Source organism: Lonchura striata, chromosome 9 (assembly GCF_046129695.1).
Source record: "Lonchura striata isolate bLonStr1 chromosome 9, bLonStr1.mat, whole genome shotgun sequence".
NCBI lineage: Eukaryota > Metazoa > Chordata > Aves > Passeriformes > Estrildidae > Lonchura > Lonchura striata.
In genome coordinates this window covers 20,392,294-20,413,778 of record NC_134611.1, presented here as the reverse complement: position 1 = coordinate 20,413,778, position 21,485 = coordinate 20,392,294, and the positions used below count along the sequence as shown (strand labels likewise).

The 21,485-nt window shown below is 37.6% G+C and overlaps 1 protein-coding gene across 2 annotated transcripts in view; it reads left to right on the top strand.

The window, feature by feature from the left end:
• TGFBR3 (transforming growth factor beta receptor 3) overlaps positions 1–21,485 on the top strand; it is a 226,716-nt gene that overhangs the window by 90,408 nt on the left and 114,823 nt on the right. For both annotated transcript variants that reach the window (XM_077785441.1, XM_077785442.1), the window contains one exon: positions 17,683–17,748. The gene's annotated coding sequence lies outside the window, so the exon portion shown is untranslated. The remainder of the gene's footprint in view (positions 1–17,682; positions 17,749–21,485) is intronic.

The window sequence follows — 21,485 nt, the reverse complement described above, 5'->3', positions numbered from 1 at the left end:
CTTCAGTGGTGGCTTTGTGCAAGCTGAGGTGGCTCTGTATTACAGCTGGCTAGGGCAACGTACATGTTATTAATTACTGTGCCTCAGCTGAAACCCAAGAACTTTTTGAACAGCTTTAACACAGTTGCAAGCTATTATGTGTTCATACCCTTCATGATCTAAGCTAACCCAAAGTAGATCTGACTAAAATGAATTTCAGCAGTCATTTCCATGAATAAAATTGGCTCAAAGTTATGCTTGAAATGCAAAACTTGAGGTAATGATTGAGTAGTTACATCCCCAAGCAATGTGCCTGATTTCTCTGTGAGAGATTATACCCTTGCAGCAGAGTTGCATAAATTTGTAATTTCATGAGCTCTTATCCTTTCACATCCCAAATCATTCACCAGGTACCAATTGGAGATCCTTAAGAAAATACTTCTCTAAGTTTCCTGTTGCAGTGTTGCAGTTTTCTGCCAGTAGATGTCAGCTCAGACCTGGTGAAAGAAAGTTTATCTGCTCGTTTCAATGTAATTGGAATCAGTGGTTCTGTGACTTTGGCCTTAACCGTTAATATTGGATTGCTTGTTCAGAGTATTAGAAAGCATGATGTCACTATTCAGACATTGAATGTATGACCAGTGTGACATTTGCACACTTAGACATTTGTAAAGAGAGAATTCAGACTGAATTCACTGTGATTGAAAAAAATAAAGCCAGGCAGTCAGTTATTAAACTTTAAGGAAAAATTTTTCAAGCTGAGACTCTGATTCCAAGTTATTATGCTACGAAGCCAGGGGAAAGGAACCACCATATTGCAGAGAGTGGTAGTAATTTGTGGCAACCTCTACGCTGCCAGAAACAAAATTACTGGAGCATTCCTAGGAGTCCCTGCCCCAGTAAACTGGTTATCCCCCTGTGAGATGATGCAAAGGAGTGATATGCTTGCTGCCAGGAGTTTTTCTCCCCTTAGAACTGCAGGACTAGTTGTACATGGTTGTAGTTTGTATATGTTGCTGGAACAGCATTTGAGAGGCAAACCTTTGACCACGGGTGTTCACAGTAACATGGCACTGCACATACAAGCACCTGCTGGAACAGAAGGAGCTGTATTCTCTACACACTGTGCAGACAGGTGCTGTAGCACTGCCTTTGCTTGCTTGATGGCTTTGCTCTGCAGGCAGGCAGAAAGGCTGATTACATGCTCTTGGGACATGGTCATGTTTCAGGGTGTTCTGTGAGCAAGCATGGGACAGGCAGTCTTACCTTCAGAAATTTCTGCTCTGGGATAGAAGCATGCTATTAGTGAATTTCCCCACTTTTCTGAGAACTCTGGAGGTCTGCCCCAGAGATCCGAGTGCCTCAGCCACGGAGCTGTGCTGTGGTAGGGGGATGCTCGATGTGCCCTGTGAGGCAGTGACTTTAGCCCACTGTCATATCCTGATGGATGTGTTTCTGAGTCTTGCCTGCTCAAATCCATGCTTTAGAAGTGGGTTGGCTGCTCATACTTGTAAGTGAGTTGTTTATGCTGTAGAGTAGGTATTTGGTGACATCATTGGCATTTTCTCCTTGAAATGCAGAAGGCATAGGGCATGGAGGACAGACAAAGACACAGAGAGATGTATGAATGCTGCAGTTACTGTGCAATACTGTGAAGGGACCCAGGCTTTGGGATCACAGACTCATGAAATGGCTGGGGTTGGAAGGGAGCTTAAAGATCATCTGTCCAATCCCCATGCCATGGGCTAGACCAACTCCTAACAGAGCAGATTGCTCAAAGCCCTGTTCTATCTAGCTTTTAACACTAGGCTCTAGCTTTTAACACTGGCCCAACACAATTTCACTGGCCAACTTGTTCCAGTGCCTCACCACCCTTCCAGTAAAGAATTTCTTCCTAACATCTAAACTAAATCTCTCCTCTATTAGTTGAAATGCCATCCCCTCCATGTCCTGTCACATTATTTGGGATGAGCTGAAGCCATGTTGTTGTAGACATCTGGGAGTGCCAACAGTTTAATTTCTCCATTCTAGGCCAGCTCTGACACAGTGCAGCTTTGTGGTTTTGGATGGAATTGGGAAGAGAGAACTGTGAGAAAGGGCTGTGAGGAACATCATCAGGATCTCCCTCTTTTGGCTCAGGTCTGTGCCCTTGCCTGAGCTGTGTGGTACTTGTAGCCTTTCCTGGCCATATCCTTGCTAGGCCTGATCCTGAGATGGCTTCCTGGCTTTAGCTGGGACCTACTTGGTCACCACCAGCTTCTCTGACAATCACTGGGCTATCAGCTGGCCCTGGTTACTGTTAGCAGACCTGCTCTTCTCACCATGCCTGGGGACTTTGGGATGGGTACCTTGCTGGTGAGGCCACTGTCAACACTGGCTTTGTGCTTACTCAGCCTGGTGGAGCAGCCAACTCCTGCTGCTCCCTGACACTAACCTGCTGCTACCAGGCAGCTATCACAGGCTGATTTATCTTCTGTAGATTACAAATCAAAACTGAAAAATAAATGTATAAATTAAAATTAAAATTTGTTGTGGCAGTTCAGGTCTCTGTACTAGGCCCATGGAATCTGTTAAGTGATTAATGATGTGTCTCCTCAAAATTCATGAAGATAAGAATTTATAAATTATTTTCAGAGATTAGGCTTTTGAACTGGAAAGTGTCTTACAGATGGCATATCTGCTCCCACTTGATCCTCTAAAAAGATAAAATGGATACATAAATTCCAAGAAAACATTATTTCTTATTTTTGCAGACTGCAGCCTAAGTCAATGCACAGTTGTGGATGTCAATACAATAAATTCAGAAAAGTTGAGTTGCATAGTTCCAGTGTCTTTAGGATATTAACTGCTTGTTTGTTTAAACACTTGGTTCTAGTGACCTTGCTCCTTACCACATGTCATTACTGGTTTTTTTGGAGGTGGCGAGTTTCCTCACTATTGCCATAGCTCAACAAGTGGAACTTTTTTAACATCAGAGGGCCAAGATCGTAGAACTGGCTGTATATGTTTGACAGTGGCAAGAGGTGATTTTTTTAAACTGCATTGTAGGTTGATGCTGGTGACAAAAATCCATTTGATACCAGTGTTCTCAGGGCCCTCAATTAGACTGAGTTAAAAAACCTTGTACTCTACCTCTGTAGATCCAGAGGTATTTCTATACAGTGTGCTTTCAGGAGCTTTCTTGTTTAGGGGCAGCCAGAAAGTCCCGTTGTTCCTGGGGCTGGCTCAGGATGGGTGGGGAATTAAGATATACCCTGCATACCTACTTCCAAGGGGCATAGGAAGTGAGTTTCTGAGGGGAGCCATAAGGGCTTGAACACTTCCAATAAAATTTTAATTAGATTTAACTATACAGCCATCAGTTAATTTGTCACAGGCTTTATGGTTTTATAGGTTTAAGGAGATTTTTAGGTATTAAGTGACCATATGTTTTACAAACTTAATATGACTTTAGGTTTTAGATGATTGTGACATTTTGCAAGTTTTTTAAAGCTTAGTAATTTGTTTCTTGGTTCTTCAGCATGTGCAGAACCAATATAGAAATGTATTTTAATTAAAAAATCAAATCATTAAATATTCAAGCAAATAATTTAAAGCCTACTAGGTACTTGTTCACATACAGAGAAAATAATTCAAGTGAAATGTGATTTGAAAAGATATGTACCTTTATGTGCTTAAAACATTTAAAATACTTATAGTGAAATTATGTGAGCCCCTGATAATTAGAATAATGAAGGTCAGTCCCTGTGGTAATGGATATCTGAAGAACTCTGCATTTCCAGAGTTGAGCATTTCTTATAATGGCTTGTGTGAAGTGACTTGAAGCTGTGCATGTGGGTGCTGGTGCTTCAGGGCAGTGGCACTGGTGTTGAAGCTGGTAGAAAAGCCACTATGACACTGTGTGTGCAAGCTCTTGTCCCCAGACTGGTGACTGATTTCACAAGCATGAGGTCCTGCTCCTAAGCTTCTATCCTTCTGCAAGGAACTTGTCCTGCTATTTCTGCCTGTGCATTCTGCATCCACTTCTGTGGAAAACTCATCAAGGCTAGCTTGACTTTTCTCCATTGCTAGACACTCCCTGCTCTTTGCATGTCAGCAGTAGCTCTTGCTATTAGTGTCTACAGGACAGTTAAATAATGTTAGAACTTGGCCTTCCTCTATTACCAGTGCTGGTTCTAACTTTGTTTCAGGCCAGAGAACTTCTGGAGAGTACAACAGTTGCTAAAATATCCTGATGGAAAAAAGAACTAATATTTGAAGCCAGTGGGAATATTCCAGCTCTCTGTGCTAATGAGCCTGTGAAGGGAGCAGTGTGTCAGCAAATGGAGAGGCTTAGTAAGTGAGCAGCCCAGTCCTGGGGAGCTTGCCCAGTCCAGAAATCCGAGAGCCTGTCACTGCTGTTGCTCTAATAGGTAATGCTGACCAGCATTATTTATTAGGGAGGAGGAAGGATAATGCTGCACTGGGATGCACATGGTTGCTATCAGAATGGCTTCTCCTCCTTCATCATCTTAGCTATGCTCTGCAAATAAATGAGGAAGGATTAAAAGCATGGATTTGCAGCTCTGTTCTTGCAATATCAACAGTCCTTGTGGGAAATGCTTACCACTGTATCAATGTGGTGATATGTGGCTTTTCCAGGGGTTGAGGTGGTGTGATAATTAAAGTTACAGTCCATGGGAAGGGAATGAGGAACCTCACATGAGAGGAGATGAGAGAGGCGCTTGCTGCAGCCCAGCTCTGGCAGCTAGGACTGTCCCAGCTTCTGCATGTGGCCACTGTCTGAAGCTGAACAATTCCTACAGGGGGGAGAACAGTGCTCAGATTGAGATTGCATCCTGAGTGCTTCTGACCCAGCTTCAAGAGCTGAAATGCCTTTGGCTGGAATGGGAAGGGGAGTGTGTGGAGAGACATGTTTCTTGGAGTGGGAGGTGCCTAGATTCAGGACTCTGGTACTCAGTGAGAACAAATAATGAGATCTTTAATAATGAGAACAAATAATGAGAAGAGAAGGGGATTTTGGCACAACCTTTCTTTTTACTGATGCAAAACTGAGAGGGTTTTCAATAATATAATAATATTTAAATTATTATGTGGAGGATTTACTACTCCAGCATGAAACTCTACTGTGCATATTTGGTTTTATTCATGGGAGTGTCAAAGTATGTTAAACTAATCTTTAAAAAAAAAGTTGAGGATTTTTGAGGGGGGGAAAGCTGAGGGCAAGTCGCAGGTAGGATAGCTGTTTTTTTTGGGGTTTTTTGAGATAAATGGCTGGCTGGAGTCTGTTCTAGCTTAAACAAGAGTAATACAGCTTGTGTAAGACTGACAGCAGAGCCTGTTTATCTAACTTTTGTTTATTATTATCCAGATTTCTGAATTTCTAAACCTCTGTTTCAACATATTTAGAATTCCTATTTCATTTTTGCAATATGCTGTATTTTGCATGATGCATTTGGCTGTATTGCATGTGCAGGGGGCACAGAAAAGGTATTATATGTACATTAGTGCTGTACCTGTATATTTATCTTTATGCCAGGATTAATCCAAGATGCAGTAATGTTTTGCCAAGAGCAATTGTACCAATGAACCTTAACCCTGATCTTAAGAGACTTATGCTCTGTTCCTGTGACAGTTTGTTTATTCTTTACTTCAGGGCCTCTTTTGAGCTAAAACAGCCATTAAGATCAAATTCTTCTGGACACCTTTACTGCCTCCGAGTAACAAAAACTGTGCAACTTATTTTCATTTCTTCCTATACCTTTTCCAGGTGATTCTTAAAAACATAAATTCACTGTGGTATCCATCCAGCACTGGAATATTCCAAATGCAGAGATATTACTTGACTCTTTACCAGTGTGACCTTTCAGCATTCCCGATTCAGCAGGGGACAAATCCCACTGTACTTTGTGTACAAATTATTGTGAACATCATGTGTACAATGTCCATATTGGAGGAAAAAATCCATCCAGGTACTTTGTATGTTTTCAGCTGTTTCTGTAGTTTCTTGTGCTGAGTGCCAGATGAAATTACAGCCATATTGTAAAAGAATGTTATGTGTTTAGAGTTTAGTCCTAAAATAGATCTAAACCCCTGTAATTCTGTGGAAGGTGTAAGTGCTCTGTATTCATTAGAGTATTTTATTAATCCAATTGATCAATGTAATCATTAAAATTAATAATATCAAAATATGAATGAAAATATATTCCTATATTAAGCAGAAAATATTTTTTCCTTCATTATAAACAAATATATTATCTGTGAAAGGATAGAAGAAAAGACATGAAAAAGATTGTTTGCCTGCAGTACAGTAGTGGTATCAAGGGAAAACTGGAGCTTTTGTTAAAGTTAATAAGAACTGGATTAAGCCTAGGATTTCACAGCTCTCATGAGGCACCACAGCTCTTGACTTCACTAATCAAGAATTAAAAATGAGTAATGATGAACTATATCTTTCTCCTCACTAAAGAAGAAATAACTCCCAGATAGATTTAACATGGTTAAACTTGCTTTATGAAGCCTTTTTTAATTAACTAGATACCTTACATTATTCCAGGTCCTGCTGTTCAGTTCCTTCTTACAGGAGGACTACTGAAATAGAAACGAAGGTCATTTTAGTAATATAAAATTTATTTTAGAATTACATCCAAAGTGAAAAGTTAATCAGAAATGAAAATATCATTTTCTGTCAAGCTAAAATCTTATGCTGGCAGTGCAAATAGTTTTATAGTAGAATAATAAATTAATTACTGCCCACTGGAAGCATATTTTGTTGAATTGCAGTTGCAACATAATTGTTGGAAATTGTTGGGAAGGAGACAGAATTTTTTGGTTTGTTTGCATTTTCACAGAGATTTTTCTATGGCTGCCACAGAACAGAGACAGCAATTATGTCTGTAGTATGGCAGATTCTCTTCCTTTCTGCATAATTTTAACATAACTGAGACATTTTACTGCTTAGAATGAAAAAAAAAGGCATCAACAGATCCAAATGTATAATGGAGATCCACATGTGTAATGGTTATGTGATGATAGATTTTTAATAGAAGTATTTTTATTGCTAAAGGTAGTTGAGGCTTTTATCTTGTCTCCTTTTTTACTTTATTAGAAATTACAATCTAGTAAAATATGAAACGTGAAAAAATCTGATTTATTGTTATATATTGCATCCCATTAATTTTAAAGCTTCATAGTTGTAAACAACAGTAATACTTTTGAACAAATTTATTTATGCGTAGTTGAATAGCTAGATTGAGGAGGTGGAGCCTTACAGGATACTTAAAATATTCTATGAACACTTTGGACTACATGCATTAATGGTAAATTTTGGGAAATGTGAAGTGTTGATAGGTGCAATGAACAAAGGTAGGATTGAGCTTCATTACAGCTGCAGCAGTTTGTAAATATGAGGCTTGTGACATCTTATTCTTGCAGAATAAGCCCCTGCTCATTGGCTACGTTACCAAATAAATGAAACATTGAGAGGAATCTCAGACTGCTTTCTCTGTGCAAAATCTGATTGTGTTCAAGTATTATTGTCCTGTAGTGAGGATCTAAGGACGAAAGTACAATTTACCACCTGAAGCAATCTTGTCTTGTATGATTTTACTTAGAATATGTAAATTTCTCAGGTGGTGCTCAGTTAGCTGTAGCTTTCTGTAAAATTATGTAGGAACATAAATAATTCTGATAGTTCATGAAATATGAATAAAGGCCTATTCAATACTTTCCTTTTATTTGAGGCTCTTGGGAAACCTAAATCGAATTGTGTTGCTGAAGTTCTTTTGAATACATATTCTGTAAAATTTTTAATGTGCCATTTACTTTTTCATTAATTTGAAATAGTTTTCAATTCTTTCAGTGTTCCTTCCTGATGAAAAGTTTTGGCAAATGTTGGTCCTCATTTGTTCAAGGTTTCCAACAAGACCTATTAGACATGTCCTAAAATTATTAACCTCAGTGCTGGAAATATTTCACTTTTCTACATTGCTATTTCTTGTTAATACAGAGAGAAACTGTCTTCTGTTATTGTTGGGCAAAATGTTTTGCCTCTAAGTAAAATTATACAGAAGTTATTTGTCTTTTTGACATCTATGAATACAGAAAGCCCAGTGCTGCTGCTTGCAAGGATCCTCAATTCCCTGTGTGCACTCTTGCAAGGGCTTTCCCTGCATCTCATCATTGTGCAATGTGAATGTAACAAGAACACAAAAGACAGAGTATCTGTCACAGATATTTCTAAGACTCCTGCTGCTGCAATGTCTTTTATGCCCCAAATTACAGCAGGCTCCATCAAGATTAATTTGGTCAAAAGAAATGATAAAAATCCAGAAAAGCTTTCAAACTGAGAGAGGTGAAAAACTTCAAATAAGATAATTATATACCTTAGGTAAATAAGATGTGCCATAACTCACCTGTTTTAAAAATAGCAAATGTTGCTAAGTTGGAGAAGGAATGGCTGTTCACTTTATCTTACAAAACACAGTGAATAAGATAGTAATGAAACTGAAATATTTTGCCTGCAAAATTGAAAGGAAGTTTTTTGATGCAGTGCACATTGTCCCTGGGGAAATAATTATTTCAGCATATAGTTTGGTATCTAGAGTTTATTGGGATCTAGAAAAAGAGTTGGCCATGAATAAAACCCAACCAACAAAACCCTAAAACCCATCCTTACTCAGATTTGACATACTGTTAAGTAAAGAATTAAATATTTTAGAGGAGAGATAAACACACTACTGACTTATGGGGTCTAGAAGAATCTTTATGTGAAGCAGGTGTGACCTAATTACCTCTTGCAAAACACCTTGAAGTTTCATGAGGCAGCTGTGGCCAGGGCAAAGCTCTGCACCAGCTGAACCATGGGCCTCATCCAGCACAACAATGCACACTCACGACAGTAATTCCCCATGATGTAGAATGAGGTCCTTGAAGTACCCTGACACCTGTTAGCTTTGGGGGAATCTGAGTGTTTCCTAGTTCCTAGGGTGTAAGCAAAGTGCATCTCAACCTCCTACTTTACACTCTAGAAGCTAAAAAGAAGAGTTAAAAGCTGCTACTTCAGTGTTGGGGCCATCAATATAGCTTAAGTTGGTCAGGTGCCCCAGTGCTGCTGGTGAGGAGCTGGAGCTCCCACAGCTCCTGCCATGAATCCTGTGTCCCTCTGTAGGGGCAGGGCACTGCCAGGTACCCCTCTGGCTGCTTAGGGCTGGGGAAAGGAAGTACTGGGCCATCTTCTACTGATCTCCAACACGGGGATCTAGGAGACTCCAGGAGTGCTTTTCTTTCCTGATTTTCTCCCCTGTCAGCAAACCTGGGTGTCGGACACAGCTTGATGCTTTTGCACTCACTTTGGTGTCTTTTTGCTGGAAAAAAGACATCCTAATGGATGGCATCCTAATGAAAATCTAATGGATGCAGTCAAATTGTCTCTGATTCTGAAGTACATGTGATGACAGACACTGTAAACAATTTATTTTAATGTATAAAGGAGATAGATCGGCTCCAGTGTGCCCCTGGTGTACATGAAAGACACACTGTTAAGAGTTTTATCTGATAGTTAAGAACTAGCATGAAGATCAACTGTTATTTTAATTTATACAAATAATTTCTATGAAACAGCTACTTTGAATAAAATGATCTGAAATTGAAAACTTGGAAGTGCTTCTTTTCAATAAATGAGGCATTCAGCATTCTAACATTTAATGCTGAAATATGTTAATTATATGTTACACTTTACTGTGAAATCTGGATACACTTAAACTCTCCTCAATATATGAGCTACCCTACTTGGATGCTTTTCATTCTCTTTTAAACAGTGAATTTCATACATTGTAAGTGAAAACTGTAATTTTTTCTCATTTCTGTTCCATATCTGAATTCTAACCTTTCTCCTATAATGCTGGGTGTGGTTTTACTTGCTTTATCACTGGCATTTCCAATAGTTTTGTGGTGGTTTGGAATTTTAATGCTAAAGACATCCAATCTCTAAAGTAATGGCAAAATTACAAGAAAGCCTGAGCGTGGTATTATTAAATTAGGCCTCTTTTACCCTCTTTGCACTTCCCTGTCCCAAGGGCTGAAGTTGGCTGAGCCACAACTAGTTCAGTCAAGAAGCTTATTTACAGTCTTATGCAAGGGGCTTTCATTCTGCATATGTTACAAGTAATAGCTTTGACAAATAGGAAGATCCTAGAACATAACTCTGCCATCTGTAAGTGATTATTGGAAGTTACATTCCTGGTTGGAGGATCTCTCCAACTCCCCCCCCCCCCCCCTTTTCTCCGAGATCTCTGCTGGAAAAAAAGCCATTTTCTGTATGTTTGAAGAAACTGGTAACTGGTTCTGGATCTCTGATAGTAGGTACGTTGATAATCCTTATGGTAGAAGTCCAGTCTCGCTTGTATGTATTGACAATGGCTTAGCTACATGACAATTACTGTGATAACAGAAATAAAAAAATCTAACTTTTGGTAGAGCATAATGTCTGGTGAACCCATGCCTAAATGCTAGAAGTCACAGCGTCTTTAATCTGCAGAGGCCTGATTCTAGCACTTGTGTCAATGTGTGAATTTTCCCCATAAGCAGAGCTATCTGTACCTTGGCTGAGTTATGCAGTATCCCACAAGGAAGAAAAAGAAGCACCCTGCCACAGAATATGTGTTTTTTTCTTTGCTTATTCTGGCCTGAGTTTCATCTTTGTTTGAGTCTTGATCTTTGGCTAGCATTTGTTTGCTAGTTCCACTAGGAGATCTGTATTCATGAAAACTGAAATAGTGAGGGGTTCCAACTTGCATTTCTCCAGGCAGATGATCTCATCATAGTTCTTGGCAACAAAACTTACACACTCAAGCAATTTCATTAACTCTGAGGGGAAAAACTTATTAATGGATTGGTACATACATCAGTAATGGTAGAACTGGGGCTTCATAAGATATGCATTATAGATAAAGTTCCCTAAGAACTTCACTGGCACAGATGGGTAAAATGATCCCTGTATCAGAGAACCACAATAATCCATGTGCTGTTCTGCCATGAAGAACAAACATAAGGTAATACTAAAAGTAGTAAAGCAAAATCACTTTGTAAAAGTTGGGTTTCTTGGTCTTTTGTTTGTTTTTTTAAACAATAAAAAGAGAGAATACTGTAATTGGATATTATAATGAAAATGTTTTGTAAAATTTCTCTAATCAGCTGTCAAGCTAATGTAAACTCTTTTTTCAGATTCACAAATAAGATTAAATTAATTTTTGGGATTTTTAAAAATAAATTGACAAGGAAAATATTTATGTTTACTCTGACCAGATTTAGTGTATGCAGAAAACATGTAGTAGATAAGTGTCAAAGACTTGCAGATAATTTGTACGGGCAATTTTCATACATGCTAACCTTAAAATCAAAGGATAGCACATTTCCACAGTATATAGTTGATCAAAATATTGTAAATAATTTTGAAATAATAAGAATAATTTTCAGAATACTGTTTATTCTTTCAAGCATGTTACGAGGACTGTGAGAAAGCAGGAAAAGGGGCATTGTTAAAAAAAAAAAGATTGCTCACATTAGCTGTTTTAACAGTGGACTTGTATAATACTTTTCTTTCTGGTGTGTGACATGTCCCATGTGCAGTATCTCTATTTGTTGGCAGATGGGAAATGGGAGCAGAGGGAAGTGTTCCTCATTGAAACAGATCTGCTCTCCTTTATTTTAATAATAACCAAGAAATACGCTATTCTTTTAGTGTGCTTGGCTATATATACTTTGCTGCTTCAAATGGCCCTGAGTGTATTAATAGTATAGCACAGCATTCAAATATTATCATTTGTGGTGGGTGTGGGAGTGAAGGCCTCGTAGTTGGGTTTGGGAATATATACCATGGGAAATCTCTTATGAAATAACTGTTACTTCACTCAGTGTGGTCCATTCCAAATGCTAACCATTTTCTTGTCAGATATTTTTCATGAGCCTTGCAGATAAGATAGCTCTGTGGGGATTGATTTAGCTGTGTTCAGAAAACTAAGCTCACACTAGAGATGGAGAAACCACCCCACCTTTCTTTCAATTTGGTATAGAATATTAACGAGGGGAGCGTTAGTCTCTGGAGCTTCATCCCACCCTTCAACACATCAGATTCCTATTAGCAATATTTATTATCTAGAAGGGTGACTCACTGCCAGCTGTTTTCATTTTTGCTTATAGTACCCTGGAGCAAAATGTATATGTAAGCAGCAATTTACATTTTCATTTCTGTATTTTATTGCAGTGGAGCTGGTCACAATACCATAGTAACAGTTGCTTTGCAGTTTCACTTTTGACAGCATTTGATTTCTTGCCATAGTGGATGTGGTTAAAAGGCTTGCTTGTGGTAAGAACTGGTAAACCTGCAATTCTGAATAATTAAGTGCTATTATTTTGTTGATAGAATTCAAAAGGATTTGTTTGTCTTTACTTAAATAAAGACAGATATTTACAAAATAAGTAAATAGAAATATTCAGTACATTATTTTGCTTCAGGACTTGCTTTATACATAATGTGTATGTACGTTATATTCAACAGAATGTGCAATGTGTAAAGACAATTTTACAACTTCTACAGCTGTTCACCACATGTGGGGCTGCATGGGGAAAACAAATATGAGCCATGAATGGTCCCCAGATTATGCCCCTCTGAGAGATGTATATGGTTACAGTAAAATATGTACATATAGTGTTGCTAATAAAATGCTAATAGTTACCAAGGTCTAAGTTTTGAGTAGTACAACAAGCCTGCATTTCAAACTACACATAGAACAAGAAAATCCATCTAAACTCCTGAATAGGTTAGTGTGGACTCTTTTTTTTTTTTACACACAGAAATTCAACAAATACACAAAATCAAAATAGGCCTTAGTATTACTACTTAGGATAGGACTTGCTCTCAAACATTAACTGCATGTCTTGTCATTGGAAAAGACATTGAAAAAGACATTGTAATTGGAAAAGATGTTTTATCTGTCTTTTGCTAACTTGACCTAGCAGATGCCAACTGCCTTTCTGCTGGATGAATGGATTTGTTTGTTGCTGTTGCACTTTTTAACATAAAAGGTAAAAGTAATATGTTGTATCTGAAAAATCACTCTTTGTTTTGGTAAAAAAAAAAGTTTTCTCAACCTATGGTAAATAAGGCTGTTTTATCATTAGTGTATGTGGGATTTATTATGCAGCTGTTAGGAAATTACCTTTGTAATCCCTTGTGCACTTAAGAGAGTTTGGTTCTTTTTATATTTCTAATATTGAACCTTTTCAACCAAGGAATTCAGTGGTTTTCTCTTCAGGGATCTGAACTCCATACTATACAATGAAATAGAACTGTGATTGAATATTTTTAAGAAGTAAAACCATTTATGAAATAATGGTCAGCACAAGACAATATCTCCTCTGGTGTATTTAGTTCACACATACAGGTATGGATATTAAGGTTCCAATTCTAATGGAAGTCACTTGTGTTTTGTTTGAGAAGAAAGAAGACTGGGGAGAAGGATTCTACAATCCCTTCATGGACAGTCAGTGAAGTTCTCCCTAGCAAAGGGCCAGTACAAATCCTGGACACAACGAGTCAAAATAGGAAGGAAGAAGGGCAGAGCAGTACATGAAAGCTATTTCTCTGCATTGGCAAGGATTTTGACACTTAGAAGCAAAGACCTGGAAATGTTTTGTAAATGTGCATTCCCTTTGAATGTGAACATCTTAGAATAGTATCAGATGCATGTATTTGGCAGGTAGCAAGTGCTAGTGCTGTCAGTGCTCTGCAGTATCTTACCTGTCAGTTTATCTTGCCCATGTGTGTCTCTGAAGAGACATTAGAGTAAAATTGTATCCTTTGAGGTATTTGGGATATGCCTCCTTCAGCATTTTAGGCTGGACCAGGAGCAAGCTTTGGAAATTATTCTCCTGGGCATTCCCACACATGAAGCTTTGTTTTTTGAGGTGGTTACAGTGTCAGAGCACACAAATGGGACTACCTCCTGAGTAAAATTAAACTGGGACCCAGGACCTAACATGCTCCAGCTACTAATGGACATGCAGTCCACACTGGAACTGGTTGGAAGTAACTTCCAATAAGCTGTGTCTAGTGTAGATACCAGACTCTCAACACATGTGATTTTGTTCTGTAGATCCCTTCCTAGTGTACCTGGCTAATTGTTAATGGATTAACTGTTAATTGTTAATCACAGCCTGATCATTAACAGGTCTTGCTTTAAAAAAAAAAAAAGATTGTGGGAATCTGCTCTTGCATCTCCTATTCCTTCTGGAATTAATTACTGTTCATTAACAAAGTGGTTGTCTATTTCATGGGAGAAACAGGATGAGACAGATGGAGGCCAGCCAGTGTTCTTTAGCATGAGGCCTTTCTCACCCTCATAGTGATAGTTTTGTGGTTTGCATACTAGAAACAGTTTCCAATGTACTTAGCTATTCTGCTTCTGTTGCCTCTTGGTATCTAAATATTTTGACATCTAAATATCTAGATATCAAAGTAATCTAAAAAAATGTGTTCTTTAACTGTGAGATAACAAAAAACTCTCTGGTTTATAGATTTTTCTCTCTCTCTCTGTGTACTTGTATAGATCAGTACATTTTCTAGGGTAGGCAAAGTTATCCTTCCATGTTCTAAAAAGAGCACATTGTATAGACATGGTTTGTAGATTTTTTCCATTTTTTCTTCCCCCCCAGCCCCCCCCCAAACAATTGAGTTAAAAAAATGAAGTATCAAAAGAAATTATAAGTATATAATATTTCTTTCTTTAGACTTCTGGGCTTTTATACCCTATAGAATTTGAAAATTCTTAGGTACCTTTTGGCTAGTTTATAAAAACATGAGGTTTTCAGTAAAACTTTTGAAACGTCCTGCAGATCTATATTGCTATGGTGGCCACCTACCATGCCAGCCTGTAAAGACCTTAAAAAAATTAAGTGCAAATGAAACTCCCAGTCCTTATGAGAAAATTAATCCTTCAGGCAACAGCAAAATTTGAATGGCCTGACTAGTAAATTTACTGGATGCATGTATTTATAATCTCTGCTAAAGGCATAACTTGCCTTTGATTGTTTTCTTTTGTCCGTGGTTTTCAATAGCACTGAGTATGTAGTTTTGTTGCCTGTCTGCTAAACACAGATGGTTTGCCAGATGAGCAGGTTACAGGTGGCAAGTGTAAGAAACCTGGTTTGTGCAACAGGTTCTTGGCCCTGTGATATAGCAGGGTTTGGACTGTCCCTGCTTTTAAGCAATTTCCACCTGATAACACTGGGGGCACTGGCTCTGACATACTGAGTTTGCTGATGTCCTTCAGCTCATTATCACCTTCATATTTGACATTGCCAGTTCTGTGGAAGTAATAATCCAAAAATACGTAAAATTCTTTTTAAGTTGTGCAAGGGAGGGAATGGTGGTGGCTTACAAGAAGCATATGTGAAAATTACTAGGGCTTGTGTTTGGGCTCATAGAGAGAATTATTAATGAAAATACAGCTAGCTGAATATACTCTGGACTGCTTATGATCTGATATTTCTCATTTTTTGTCTTCAGATATGTGCTGTGATTAGGGGTGTTGGTCATCTGCTTTATTTGTGTTGATTTTTATGTTGAAAGACCCAAGGAGTCAAAAGACTAACCTTTTCCCTCAAGATTTGGTAAAGGAGCAGATGGAAGGTTGGGTTGTTTTTTCCACCTCTGTCTCATTACTCAAGATCTCTCCCTGATCTTTTGTGCATATTTGAAGAGAAAAGAGACTTGCATTTGGCTTTTCTAATGTGTAAATGGCAACAAAGACTGGATTTTTATAGCAATTCACACACATCTGCACTAAATAATTGATACTTCATGAATCAATGTATGACATGAAAGCCTTCCAGAGGCAAATTATATGTCAGAATAAAGTGTAAACTCTTCATACATTATATGTGTGCACTTGCCTTACATCCCCATCCAGACTCAATGAAGGACAGTTAAGACTGATAGGTCACATTCCCTGGCATGTGTTATTGTAATTCCAAGGGGGATGAAATAACATGTGGGATAAGCAAACAAATATTCAATATAAAGCATTAGACAGTAGCAGTCTAAAGTAAAATAAAGAATGTAATGAATTGCAGATCACTTGGAGGGATAAAAATCAGATCCAATACTTGCATAAAGACTAATTCTCATATACACAAAGACAAAAGAATATGTCCTCTGAAAGAATTAATGCTGTACTGATCTGTGAAAGAAAAACTTTTATGTTGATTCACAATTCCAGCTGGTTCTAAACGGTAAGTCCCATAGGAAAGTATAAAATTAAGCCCTTTTACAAATTTGTTTTGTAGTAGTATTGGTAATTTCCATTGTGAAAGAAAAAAACCTGTGTTCTCCAGGAGCAGTGTTAAACCCAAGCACAGAGCAGTAGTGCATAGTTCCTTCCTCAAATTTGTGGAGTTTAAACAAGAAATAATTTGGAGCACAAGCAATGCATTACTTGGTAATTCTCAAATCCAAAAATTTTGCCACAGCTTGGTATTTAAGTTCATATAGCTAATAAGTTTAAATAGGTGACATTTTCTTGCAGGAAGCATGTTTAGAAACACACTGTATACTGAAGGGAGGCTCACTTTGTCTTTGCTTTAAAATGTGACTACCTATATTGGACTTCAAAAATACCACAATGTATCACTTTATAAACATCTCATGACCTCCTCCCTCTCAAACCACTGCGGAGACTGATAATAAAACAGTAGATTTATTTAATAAAATAAGGACTTGCAGCTTCTGGGGTTTTGGTTTGGTGGGGTTTTTTATGGGGATTTTTAGGTTTGATTGTTTACTTGACGTGAAATTTCATTGATAAGTATAGCTACATTCTGAGCATCTAGCCAACCTATTCATTATGTGACAGAAATATAACTAAACCAATCTTATTTCAGGCATTTTTACTGTGCTGGTTAAAATTCACTTTATGAAAGATAATGATTATCTATCTAGCAGCTTGATTTTGGCTCTGCTTTATCTGTGAGGCAGACTGTACATAAATCTCCTTTCATTTCTTTATAATGACCCATTTTATCATGTCCTTGCAATTAAATCAGATTAGGAAGAAAAAGAACAAGCTAAACCAAATCAACTAAAGATCAACTAAAGATCAAACGGGCTGGAAGAAAATGTCCAAAACAAATAATTATAACAGTGTGTCAAACTTCAATGCACAGTTACACCTTCTCCCGTTCAGTCACCTTTGCTTATTGAAGTTGTTAGCTCTCTATGTAGCAGCTTTGTCTTGATGTTTTTCAGTAAAACATTTGGCATCCTGTGGAATTATGTAGATAAAAACAATTAAGTAATTAGGAAATTGTAGACATGAAGAACCTGTGATACTTTCATCTTGGCTACAAAGAATTTCACCCATAATTTGGTTTTGAAACCACAAGCATGCAACATGAACTTCAAAACAGAATACAGCAGTTTGCAGGAACCCAATCCTGCAAACCACAGGTAGTTTTAGCTATATGTATAGTTCCACATTTTTGTATTAGAGGGTGAATATCAGTTATTTAATATGTTGACTCTGAAAGTATATCTTATTAAATAATTGTTATCTAAGTTCTAAATGTGTTATGATTGAACACTGTCTGAAACTGAACAGTTTAAAGTAATCTACTGACTTTTGTCTATTTGATTATATTTTGATTGAGTTCTAAACAGACAACTGGAATATGAGAAATGGGATCCAACCAGAAGAAAGTGATTGAACAGAGAAGGTATGCTAGTTTCACATTTTCTGTGTTTGATCTTTTGTTGATTTTTTCTTTCTCTCATATAATCTCTTTCTTTCCTCCCTCTTCTGCTCTGTTGTGTTTGCATTTGGTAGGTTGAGGGCCTATAAACATCTTATCAGAAAAATGTTGGAAGGAGGGTAAGGGGCATATCAGAGTCAAGAAGAGTGCTGGGTATAGAGGAGCCTGTGTAAGGCAGGCAGGGGAGAACAGGGGGCACAAAAGAGATGCTGGGGGGTTTTGGTCTTTTTCCTACCTTTTTAAAATCTGAAATCTATAAGAATGTGTTATTTGAATTGGATATGTAGCCTCTGGTTTGAATGTAAAACCCATGGTATCTTCCAGAATTGTACTATACATGACTTGTCCATATTTGGAATTATTCCAGATTTGCTGCTGCACTTGAAATTCACTCCCTGCCTTAATCCAAAGTAACTTTCAAGTGTAGACAAGCCTAAGAGTTCAACACTAACATTTACTTACCTTTAGCAAAAGTTTTAGGTGTTCAAGGAATGCAGAATCATTTAGTAAGGAATGTAGAATTTTACTTCATTAGTTTGTATTAATGACTTATTTCCTAAGAAGCTTTTAATGGCTTAATTACATTAACTGACCCTTCATATTAAAGGTTGTTGGGTAGAGTCATATGACTAAAACAATGGAGTTAATGTAATGCAGCATAACAACCCATACCTAGTCAGCAACCTATAGTTAATGCTTCTAGACCTTTCTTTTCCTTGCTTTCAGCAGCACAATAAATCAGCTTAAAACACAGAGCTAATTTTAAATAACATTTTACCTCAGACAGGGACAGGATGGATGTACTGGGCAATGACTGTACTCATCTGAACATACTCCCAGTTCTGGGTTCTATCCCGGTTTTAAACCTATCTTATGTACAAGATATCCCTTCAGGATGCCTATTCATCTATTTGGTTTTTCAAATTTAGTGAATTAGCACACTTACTCTTTTCTGGACTTTCAAAGCTACCGAGGTTCTTTAGTGGTTCTTAGTGGTTCAAGAACACGGCTGCTGGCCTGTTTTCTGGATCCACTGTTACAGAACCTGTATTGGCTTAAAGTAGAACATAATCCATTAATTCAAAAGCAAACAGGAACAGTTCTTAGGACAGTGTGGTCCTTCCTAGCTTTCTTTTTCTTTTCTAATGCTTTATTGGTTAGGACCATCTTTTAGCCTTGAAAAGATTCTTGACACTGTATGAAGTAAGAGAGTTTTGTGAGAATTAGTCCTTACATATATCCAAAAATAATTTCTGGGATCTTAAAATACTTTATGACAAGAAAACATTTTCATACCAAGATGCTTGTTTATAGAAGTCTCTGTTTTCAATTAGAATCTCCAAGTCAATTTGGGAATAAACATTTTGTAGAGCTATTGTACCCTTCATTTCCTCTGGTGAGTGAAGCACGTTTAAATAGTGCTATAAATAGGTAAGTGATCATCAGATGCCTACATCCTGCAGCAACTATTTAAAGTACACTTGTTCTTGTGGCAATGGGCCCATGATGAGAATCTGTTAATTAGTAGGCAGTATATTCACTGCCCCATCAATGACAGCACACAGTCCCCAGCTCCATGTTTAGTCCCAAGGCCCCAGTCGAATGTCACTCCAGAAGGCAGAGAAGATTCTGTGTTTCTTAAAACTGTGGAAATTACCCAGGCATTGGTTTAGTGTTAAAGTTTTAAGAACAAGTGAATCCTAATTCTCCTTTCCAACCCAAACTGTTCTGTGATTCTATGAATATAGAATGGTATCCAAATGAATAACCCATTCCTGGGAAGGATTAGTTAGTTCAGCTTAGATACCATTTTAATAGATTGATGCTGCTCCTGGTGTCGGTGACCTGAACTCAGCTGGCCCCTCAGTGCAGGTTAGGGCTTTATGACCATAACATGCAGTTAGTAACTGAAACTAGTCTAGAACTTTTTGGGAGTAGTATCCCTACTGTATTTTCTGGGAAAAGAGGAAAAAAATTAAAACTGTGATGTTAATAGTTTTAACAGCGCATATTTTTTAAGATATTACATTTACTTAGGCTTAATTCTATGGCACCACACCAGGAAAACCTCTAAACCTCCTGCAAAAGTGAACTATCACAGCTTTCATACATCTTAGTGAGGATAATACATTACATTGCTGGATTGTGCCAATGGCTGCTAAGTGAAATAATCCTGCCCAGGACTGAAGTTAATCACTAGATCAGCAAATACTTAAAAAGTAAGTAAAAATGTAAATAATGTATGTAACTGTGTTCCTCAGCTACAAAGATTGAACACTATAGTTAAGATTGCATGAATTTTCCATGGTTTTAAGAGGAATTATGTGGTTTTGTTTATTCTGCCACGAAATGTAAAAAAAAAAAAAAAAAAAAAAAAAAAGCCAAAGCCAACTGTCTATTATTATGTTTCTGGGTGACCCAACCCATGTGCCTAATTGTACTTTAATGTGGCAATTTGTCGTGGCTTCAGTCTTTGAACATCATGTTCAAAGACAACATCAACTGAGTTATATATTAGTTTATAACTAAAAATCAGTGTTCTTTTGTCTTAGTCTTGAACTTTTTCAAACACCAGGACAAGTGGTGTAAATCCTAGACTTAGCTGAAGGATGCTGACTACCTAACAGAATTGGCTTCATGGACAAGAACCAGTTCTTACCAACATCACTGAAAATGGTGCAAATAATTTGACTAAGGTTAGACCTATATAGAAACAATTTGATTTTACAAAGGCTTGTGCATACACATTTGATGTCACTTTAACAGCCCTCATGGCTACTTATTTGAGTGAACCTAATCTGTTTAATCTTTGCAGGATTGGGACCTAAATGAGTAATTAAAATAAAAATAATGTTTGCTTAAGTTTCAATCCCATTTTTAATCAGCAGTCTGGAATTTTAGCTAAAAGATATATAGTAGACACACAATATGCCTTGAAGTACATAGATTGCTGTAGAATATTAGTTTTCTTCTACGTTGAAGGGACTTCCCCCACCTCCACATCCCTCTTGCAAAAATTTCGCATCCTACATATGAGAGTGATAAGAGAGGAGGTATGTCATGCTCCAACATGCACAACTTTTCAAATGCTAAAAATAAAAAAAATCTGTGAGTGAGCTTAGATTGCCAACAAGCAGTCTGAACTTGTATTTTACATGTTTCTGCAGGTTTTTCTCCAGATTTTGTGAGTCTGATTGCTAAAAAATTTAATGTACAGTAAATGCTTGTTATTTGATTTATTTTGATTTCCTTCTGGAGCTGTCATATACAGATAATGTACTAGTTTTGAGGACTAGTCTTTGGGGGACCCAGCCATTGACTGATGTGTGGTACATGCAGCAGAACTATGAGTAAGGCTTGTCCAAACACAAAGAGGTCAAAGGTAAATGGCAGTGGATTATTCTAGGTTTCAAACTGACATTTCAAGAGCAGCTAAATTATGTCTGAACTCTTGTAACACGCTTCTTGGGTAGATGTAAGAACTTTGCATTTATGACTCGGGGCAAAGGGCCTGAAGTCAAAGAGCATTATGAAAAAATCAACTCGCCCCTAATTCCCTCAGTAAGAAAGCAAATTAAACTAGTAAAATTTTGCTGAAACATCCTGAAACTCCTCTCTACTTCTCTGTATCTCCACATTGCCTCCATGCCTACAGAAGAACATTTGCTTACTTAGATAATAGGAGTAGGGCTCAATTTTGT